This window comes from Carya illinoinensis, chromosome 12 (assembly GCF_018687715.1).
Source record: "Carya illinoinensis cultivar Pawnee chromosome 12, C.illinoinensisPawnee_v1, whole genome shotgun sequence".
NCBI lineage: Eukaryota > Viridiplantae > Streptophyta > Magnoliopsida > Fagales > Juglandaceae > Carya > Carya illinoinensis.
Window position 1 is genome coordinate 25,916,948 of NC_056763.1, and position 10,240 is coordinate 25,927,187.

The window sequence follows — 10,240 nt, forward strand, 5'->3', positions numbered from 1 at the left end:
CGCAACAGGCAAGTTCAAAGCAGGCCTATGAAAATAGGAAAATTTTATGTGTAGTCATTTTTACAGACTCTTTTATGTATTTCAGTGATATGATTAGTTGTGTATTAAAAAAAAATTAATCCAACCAATCATATCAGTGGAGTGCGCAGAGAATGCATAAAAATGACTGTATATAGCATTACTCATAAAAATATCCCGCTTAATTCATTCCTCCTTGTTTGTTAGATTTTTATAGTAGTAAAGATCTACCTTAGAGTTATACTTTTCTATAAATAAGGAACCATAATTTGTGATATCTCATTTTTATGTGTATTTTTATTAAATAAGTATTTTAATTTAATTAAAATAATGGTTCTTTTATTTTAAATTATGGTATTTTAATTGAATTTATTTAATTGTAAAATTTATTTTGTAGAGCTTTCTTAATATTAATTATTATTTTGAGTTTAAATTACTGTTTAATTTATTTTAGTTTGTTTTTGAATTTAAAATTTTGTTGTTAGTATGTACTAGTTATTTATTATATTTTAGCTAGATATTGTGTTTAAATTATTTTATAAAATTTATAGCTTTTAAAGTTACTTTCGTTGGATCAGTTTTTGGACCCTAGATGTGAGGACTAGATCTCAGTTCTTTCCTTTCATTTTTCTTTTTCTCTTCTTTTTCTTTTTCTTTTTCTTCATTTTCTTTCATTTTTTCCCTGCTTCTCTCCCGCGTGACCCAGCCCCTCCCCCTCCCTCTCTGTCCGTTTTTCATCCCGCCCAAACTGTCGCCGTGCAGTGCACCACCCCCATCGATCGACTCCCCTCCGGCTGGTGATCACCTCCCTCAATTTTCAGGCCAACCTGTGTAGCCGTTAGCCGCCATGCACGGCTGGAAGTCGCAGCACCTTTTCCTTCTAGCTCCGTCATGCGCCACCCTTTGCCGTCGCCGTTGCTTCCATTTTCTTCCCCACCCACCGGCGACCTCACCCCTCCATTTTCAGCCCCCCAAACGCCGCCGTTAACTACTATGAATACCACCCAAGCCGCAGGGTTTTGTGCTCCCCGCACTGCCGTGCCTCCACCATTGGTCACCACTTCTTCACCACATCATCATCGGCATCCCAGCTACCTAACCCACCCAACCCCAGCTCCGATCCGTCATCGGTGAAACTCAACCAACCCACTTTCTGTTTTGGGCTTTTTGGTCTTCCACCGCCGTTTTCGTCACCACCCACAGCCAACCCTCACTTCCACTAGCTTCATAAATATCTCTAAGCTATTCCCTATCACTCTCAAAGCTTGGATCGTCCCTATTCAAAAGTGGGTATTTTACAATCCACGGCTACAGTGCTTTTGCACTGTTACGTTGCTTTTCTTTTGCCTTTTGCAGCTTGTTAATCTTCCAAAAATTATTATATAGCACTGTAAGTATTTTTTAAACTTTCTTTTAAATTAAAATATATCTTTGCTTTAACGATAAATTGTGACTGATTGGTTATTCAAGATTGAGTCCGAGGAGTCGGGGGTCGGATGGATTTGAGGATGAAGTTAATTATGTTTGGTTGATGTTGATGTTGATATTTTTTGGAGATTTTGTGCATTGATGTTTGCATTGCATAGTGCATGCATATTCATCTTTAAAAGGAAAAACTAGGTTTTCGTATAATTGCATGCACGTACATGTGCTTGTAAAATGAAAAATGGGCTTTTAAGCGAGAAATAATTTTTGGTATATGTGAACGATTCGTTTGACTGGTTTGAGTCAGAGGCACGTGTAGGGATGGTGGTAGAGTCCCATCTGCGATTCCCGCCTACGGTGCATGCGGTGTAGGGATGGTGGTAAGCAGGGATGGTGGTAGAGTCCTGCTTGTGATCCCAGCCTACGATACACGCGTAAGGATGGTGGTAGAGTCCCGCCTGCGATTCTCACCTACAGTGTTCTGATGGTTTGGTTAATGGGTCATTTTCTGGGAAAAGGTCGAGATTGGTTTTTGAGCCATTATCTGGGATAATGGGGCGGATATGTTTAAAGAAAATGTTTTAGGCCAAAATAAGATTTTTGGCGTGCGTGAAAAATGCAGATTTTTGGGACATATGCGTACGGTATCATGTTCATGCATATTGTTGTGGCATGAATATATTTTTATTTTGAGATTTGTTTGGTTTATTACTTACCTGTGGTACTATTTTGGTACCGTAGATTTTGATGCAGAATTTGAAGAGAAGGAGATTGAGCTGAGGAGGTGGCTTCCCCCGAGTATCGACTTAGAGTTGTTTTATGTTGGAAATTATCTTTACTTGTTTTTATGTTATCTAATTTGGATTTGAAACAGTGTTAAAATTTGTAATATTTTATTACTTGTATTTTAACTAGTTTGTACTTAAACAAAATTCTGGTACTTAGTTATAAGACTTTTATTATCCGCTGCATGATTTTATTGTACACTTGTTACATGTACACACACTTGTTATATGGGATATTTGACCCGTATTGTTATCATCCCGATGCCTCGATTTCCACGTATCCATATATGAGAGCTGGGACTTCCACGTGTTCATACATGAGAGCTGGGACGTGTTACATGTATTTGGCTTTTTTTACATATAACTGCAGCTTGACTTAAAAATAATAATAATAAAGAAAAAATTAAAAAAAATACAAATTTACTAATGTTCATTTTTTTAATCACTCGAGCGATAACATTGAGGGGGGCTCATAAGTAGCATTTTCCATCCCATGAATGGGGAGCTACTGCAGCAACACCAATCTCCCAATTTGATTAATCGGATGCAGCACTAAGACCCGCTTGAATACGAAGAATATTTTAAAATATTTATGAATAGTATTAGAGTTTGAGTTAAGATATTTTATTAAATTTAAAAAAAAAAAAGATAAAAAGTTGAATAAAAATATTTTAAAGTTAAAAAATTATTTGAATATTATTTTTTTAAAAAATTTGAAAAAGATATAATATTTTTTGTATTTTGTTTAGTAATTTAAAAAAATTGTAATGATTAAATTAAAAAGTTGAATATTTGAAATTAAAAATATTTTATATTTAAGCGATGTCTGTAAAAAAAAATATTTGAAAATATTAAATAATATCTAAAAATAATTTGAGAATACCTGTGTACGTGGGAATCTCCCAAAATTAGACAATTTTGAGTCTTTGACTATGTTAGTCAAGCTATAACTTTGAGAAGCGGGATGCGCGCGAGTGCTCTAAGCAGACAACAACTCTTCCAAAAATGTTAGAATTTGATCCGAAGTATAAATCCTAATCTTTGACGGTGAATAAATCATAATCTTCGACGGTGAAGGGATGGGATGAGCGACCCGAAAGCTGTGCCGTTGAGGGCGAAAATACGTAACGGAATTAAAAATTATAAAAAAAATTTAAGAAAAAGAAGGGAAAATAAATATGAAATTTATAACTTTGCCACATGCACCGTGTGATCTTTTTTTTTTTTTTTTTTTTTTTTTTTTTAAGGTGATTTGTATCCTAGCTAGCTCCCATGCAATATCATGAGTAGCACGATTTATGGTAAGCTTTTAATCGTCAAACACAAAATGATTTATTTATTTTTATCATATTAATTAGGTTTTATTTATTAAATATAGGATAAAAAGAATATGCATCTGATCCTTTTATGGTACATACTAGACACGATTTATATATAAAACCAATCAATTAATTACGTCCCTTTTTAAAGTTATTATCGGTATAGAACTGTAGAAAATATATTCTTCTAATTAAAAGCGGTGGAAGACATGGATTTGTCTCAAATACTACTTGGTAAGAAGTTGCTACATGATATCTTTCTTCTACCTTTAAATTAATCTAATAGTGTTATATTTTGTAATTAACTTGTTCATATATGAAGAAGTGATTGGGAAAAATAGGATACGACGTAGAAAATCATGGTTTTAAATTTTAAAAAAATAACAAAAAAATGATGTCCTAGTCGCTTTGGAATCTTATTCAAGAAGAAAAATTTTTATAGCCTATATATATATATCTATATAATAGCAGCACGAAACTTATTCCAACGTGATCCTGAGTTGATAAAACGTGCACAGACGTTCTCTCTTTCGCTCCCTCGATCGTCACTGTAAATGAAGCTTATTCCAACGTGATCCTGAGTTGATAAAAGGTGCACAGTTCTCTCTTTCGCTCTCTCGTCACTGTAAATCATTTTTCTTGATCACGGAGTTACGTCTTACGATATCTGCGACATCGAATTAATGCTTGATATATAATATGCTCAAGACTTTCGTAATCTACTGCAAACGATTGCTTGGGCGCTCTTTCAGCAAGGTTGTCATGCCATGGAGGCTTCTAGTTACGCGGAAAGCTTTCATATTCGGAAGATCATTGACTCCTACTTCTCGTCCAATGGGAGCAACACCGGATGCGATTTCGAGTCCGACTCGGACTTCCCATTTTCCGTCAACAACAGCATCCTCTCCGATCGAGTTCTGAGGATTGAGATATTTCCCGATTTGCCCGAGACCTACTCGGAAGGCGAAGGTTGCACCGTCGACACTGCTGAGAAGGTGGAGAACGAGACTGGTACGTACGTACGTAAGAGTTTATCTCCCTGCCATGCATGCATACATATGTTTTTTTATGTATTTCATTGTACGTGTGTATATTATACATATAATGTATGTATACCTTATATTTATGCCTATATGGTTCATTGTGTTTATATAATGAAAAATTATATACACCATACTACCATCTCATTTATATCACACTAAGGAAGATGTGTCATATTTAACATCATTAAATGATCATTTATTGCATGTTTCTTTATCATTAAATAGTGATAAATACGCCACATCATATATAATAGGATATAAGTGGGATGATGATGTGGTGTATAATATTACTCATAAAATATAAATTATTATATGGAATATTTTTAAAATTTTCAATAAAGTTTTTTTAAATTTATATTGAATACTACAACTTAAAATAAAGCCTTAATACAAATTTAGTACCTCATTAATTTAGCAAGATTTTAAAAAATTATTTAAAATATAAATGATTCATTATATTAAATATTAAATTTAATATTATGGAACCTTGCACACATTGAAAAATATAAAAGTTAATTAAAATTTTATATAATGAAATGGCTTTTATTTTTTTCAGAAAAAATAAAAAAAAAGCACCTTATTTTAAATGTTGGAGGCATTATATAGGATGAGATCCTTAGGCAATAGCCTAACTCGCCTTACCATTAAGTCGGCCTTGACTCTTATGTGATATATATACATATATAAAAATTATGATTATGTATATCGATCGTGAATATATTATATTTATTTTACTGCGCGCAGATTCCTCTTGGAGCATGGATTGCTCAACTGTTCTTAGCATCAAAATCATACGCATAAGTTCTCCAGTTTTAGCGGCGCAGAGTAAATTTTTTCGTAAGGTACTGAGGCATCGACGGTTCTAATTCATGACGTTGTTTCCTGTTTATTTTTTTTAGGGGTACGAAAATGATATATATATACGTACGCAACTTTTAAACGTAATAATATTTTAAACGAGTGGTATTTTTATCAAATAATTTATAAAAGCATTAATATCATTTTTTTAAAATATATTTAATTTATTTTAAAAACTAATAATCTTGACATATCCGTTAATGGATATATCCATTAATTGGACTTTTCTGTCTTGACATATTGGATATTTTTATTGACTCGTTGGTTTCATACGGCCTTAATTTGCAGCTGTTTTCAAATGGCATGATCACGGGGTCAAACCAGCGCTATGTAACTCTACGGATGCATGCATCTGGTAATCACACAGTACTTTTTCTTTTTCGTTCCGGTGCTCGTTCAAGATAGCTAGGCTTTTTGCATGTGTTTGTGTAGGCCGTAGCTTCTCTTCTTGACATAATACAAATATACTAATAATTGCCGTTTCAACTTTCTTATTATGTTATTATGTCACTGGAGCAGAAGCAGCATCACTCATCGAAATTCTCCATTTTCTGAATAGTAGCATTTTGGAGCCCCACAAGAGACCTATTTTGGTTCGATGGATTCCTCCAACTTTTGGCAAGCTTAAGTTAAATTTGGACGGGGCATCCAAGGGTAATCCTGGTTTAGCTGGCTGTGGGGGGGTTCTAAGATCCCATTGTGGCTTCATTTTTGCCTTTTCATGCTGCTTGGAAGTTGGAACCAGCATCTATGCAGAATTGTCGGCCTTAAAGTATGGCTTAATGACTTGCTATCAACTGAATATAACTCATGAAGTGGTGGTAGAGACGGATTCGATGTTGGCAGTAAACTGGCTTAAGAATGACACACGGCCTCCTCAGCAATATTGTGATCTATGGGAAGAAATCTTGCAACTTCATAATAACATGATGTCTTGTGAGGTCATCCACGTATATCGGGAGGGGAATTATTTGGCTGATGGACTTGCAAATTATGGAGCAGCAGGAAATGATGCATCCTTCTCTTACCTGTCTCAACTTCCCAAACATTTATTGGCAACTTTTGAACTTGATAGAGCTGGAGTTCCATGCCTTCGACAATAGTTTCACGCAGTCTTTGTTCATGGTGTTTGTTTTCTTTATATTCTATAATGTATACACATTGGATAACTTGATGTAAGGATGGTTTTCCTCAACCAAAAATGAGGGTACTTCAATAAAAATGAAGTAGTTCTATATTTTTTTGAAAAATGATCAACGACACTAATTTGTCAAGAACGACACCTGATCTAGTACTTGTGATGTGAGACATGTATCATCCATTAATGATCTCTCTCCACGACCTTCAGGGGATATTTTATATGACATTGAGCCAAACTGGGTTCAGACCCAACACACATGCAAATTGCAATCGGTTGCATGCCTCATCGTTTTCCACATATGATCAGCTAGAGAAAGCTAATGACTTCAACTTTGAGCCTGACATTAATTAAGATTAAAGAAAGTTTTAATCTGCAATTTATAATGACTTTCGCTAGAAAAAGCTAACGCATGGTCGCCTCATCAATATTTGCAGTGCTCATAAAGGGCTCTTAATTAACTTATTTCAAGGCTGATGCACCATACTGTTAAACGAGGCCAATGCGTCTGTCCTCTAGGCTATATTTGAGGCCGATGCAACATGGAACCAGCAGGTCGCTTGGGGCTAATTTTTTGGCTATACACTTGAATATTGGGCTTGCCATTGTAATTTGTTGTTGACTATGTCTTTGCAGTAAGGTCCAAGCTAAGCTAGGCAATTGAGGAGTTTGCTAGATGGTTAATCTCAAGGAAATGATCATATACTTTTAAGGAACAGATCAATAGAATCGGACTGATCATGTTTAGGTTTTATGCATGGTAAAAAACAATGCCAGTTATTTTTGGAAATTAATATTTTTAATCCACGTGTTTTTTTAAGGTGATTTGTATCTTCCCATGCATTAACTAGCATGATTTATGTAGAAAAGTAAATTTACTGTTTTAATAGTCAAACCTAAATTGATTTTTTTTATATGGAAAATGCTACTCTGCCCACTGGATTTGTCCCTGATTTTGACTACTAGTGTATTTTATTTTATTTTTCTAAAATATTTAAAAAAAATTACCATTAGTGAGTATTTTTTGTGTTTTTTTTTTAAATATTAAAAAATCTTTAAAAAGTATTTGAAAACTAGTGGGCATGTCGAACCATAAAAGCTGGGTATCACATACAGTTGCATCACCCTTTTTATATTTAAGTTTTATCTATGAATATAGGAAATATAAAAGAATATGTGTGTGATATTCCTTTTAACTTTTGAGAGTTATTAATTTGTATCCTCGTATCATTATAAGATAAACGAATTTTTATGATCAAAATTATACAATTAAAATAATTATTTTTGACAAAAACGGATGTTTTGGTCGCAAAAACTCGTTTTTCTTGTAATGTATACATTAACTAGCATGATTTATATAAAACCAATCAATTAATTACGTCTGTTTTTAAAGTTATTATCTGTATAGAACTATAGAAGCTATATTCTTCTAAAAGCGGTGAAAGACATGGATTTGTCTCAAATACTTGGTAATTAGAAGTTGTTACGTTTTTCTATATATATATATATATATATCCTTCTAGCTTTAAAATTAATCTGATAATTTTGTATTTTATAACTTGTCCATATGGAAGAAGTAATTGGGAAAAATAGGGTACGACGTACAAAATCATGGTTTTAAATTTTAAAGCAATAATTAAAAATAAATGTCCTAGTCGCTTTAGAATCTTATTCAAGAAGCTGGATTTGTATAGAGTACTATTTACTATAGCCTATATATAATAGCAGCAGTAAGATTATGAAATCCAACGTCCTGAGTTGATAATTAAAAGGTGCGCAGTGTTCTCTCTTTCGCTTCCTCGTCACTTTAAGTAATTTTTCTTGACGGACTTACGTACGTACGAATATCTGCGACGTCAAATGCTTGATAATATGCTGATCAAGACCTTCGTAATCTACTGCAAACAATTGCTTGGCTCTTTCAGCAAGGTTGTGCCATGGAGGCTTCTCATGCGGAAAGCTTTCATATTCGGAAGATCATGGAGTACTCCAACTTCTCGTCCAATGGGAGCAACACCGGATGCGATTTCGAGTCCGACTCAGACTTCCGAATTTCCGTCAACAACAGCATCTTCTCCGATCGAGTTCTGAGGATTGAGATAATTCCCGATTCGCCCGAGACCTACTCGGAAGGCGAAGGCTACACCGTTGATACTGCTGAGAACGTGGAGAACGAGACTGGTACGTAAGAGATCTTTTCTTTTATCTTTCTGCCATGCATGCAGCATATTTATTATATTTATGTACATATATCTTATATTTATGTCTATTAGTATATGGTTCATCGTGTGTGTGTAGATGTATATTATGATTGTGTATATCGTGAATATATTATACTTATTTCACTGCAGATTCATCTTGGAGCATGGATTGCTCAACTGTTCTTAGCATCAAAATCGTACACATAAGTTCCCCAGTTTTAGCGGCAGAGAGGAAATTTTTTCGTAAGGTGAGGTAGCGAGGGTTCTAATTCAATTCATGGTGTTTTAGATCATATTATGAGGAGCATTTTTATAAAATTAATTTAAAACAATAACTTCATTTTATAAAAATAGCTTTTATTTTAAAATAATTACATGGTTGCGAACAAAATTGTGTGCATCATTAATCGGGTTACACAATCACGATATTTGTAACTGATGAGCAATTTTATAAAATAATTTATAAAAATAATATTATTTTATAATGAAAAAAATAAATCTTCTATTCCATTGAACCAAATCCCACACCCCGTGCTGTAAACCAAAAGTAAAAAGCCATAGTGTCATCCGAAGTGTACCGCTACAGTATAGCGTTTATTTTTATTTTTATTTTTTTACTTTATAATTAAAAAAAAAAAATAATATTTACAATCGTAATTGTGCAAGCTGCGTGCAGTCGTTTTGAAAATAATGAATTAATATGGGACCCATATGAAAAAAAATTAACTTTTTAATCGTGAACTTTACTCTTTTTCAAAGCGATTACGCGACGTTTACAATTCCACCACTATATATAACATTCTATTAAAAAAATATAAAAAAAAATATTTTAAAAAAGGAAGTGTGCAACTTTGATTTTCACTTGTCAGCATACTGGTGGAGATCTTGGAAATCTTTTTTATATTATTTAAAAAAATAAAAAATAAAAAATTTAGTTACATAATATGTATATGTATTAATATAACGTGATTAGTTAAAAAATAAATTTTATTAAAAATAATATTAATTTAAATTTTAAATATAAATAAATACGTAATTTTATTTATATAAAATTAAAAAACAAATCATTTTTCCTTATGAGTAGAAAAACAATAATTTTATGGAGTTGCACTAAAGATCGCTCAAATTTCCATTGAGAAGTCGAGGAGGGTATGAGAGGGAGATCTCTTGATGAGAGACAAAATTCAATGAGAGAGAGGTGGCGGGGGTTCAGTGAGAGAGAGCTTGATGATAGAGAGGGGTTCGATGAGAGAGAGAGCTTGAGGACAGAGAGAGGTCGGAGAGAGAGGGGTTTGATGAGAAGCTTTAGGAGAGAGGGGGGTCGAAGAGAGATTGAGGAGAGAGAGAGAGAGAGGGGTAGATGAGAGAGATCGTGAATAGTAATCGAAAAGGTAAATTGAAGAGAGAGAGAGCTCGATGGTTTTTTTTTTTTTTAAATAAAATAAGAAAAAGT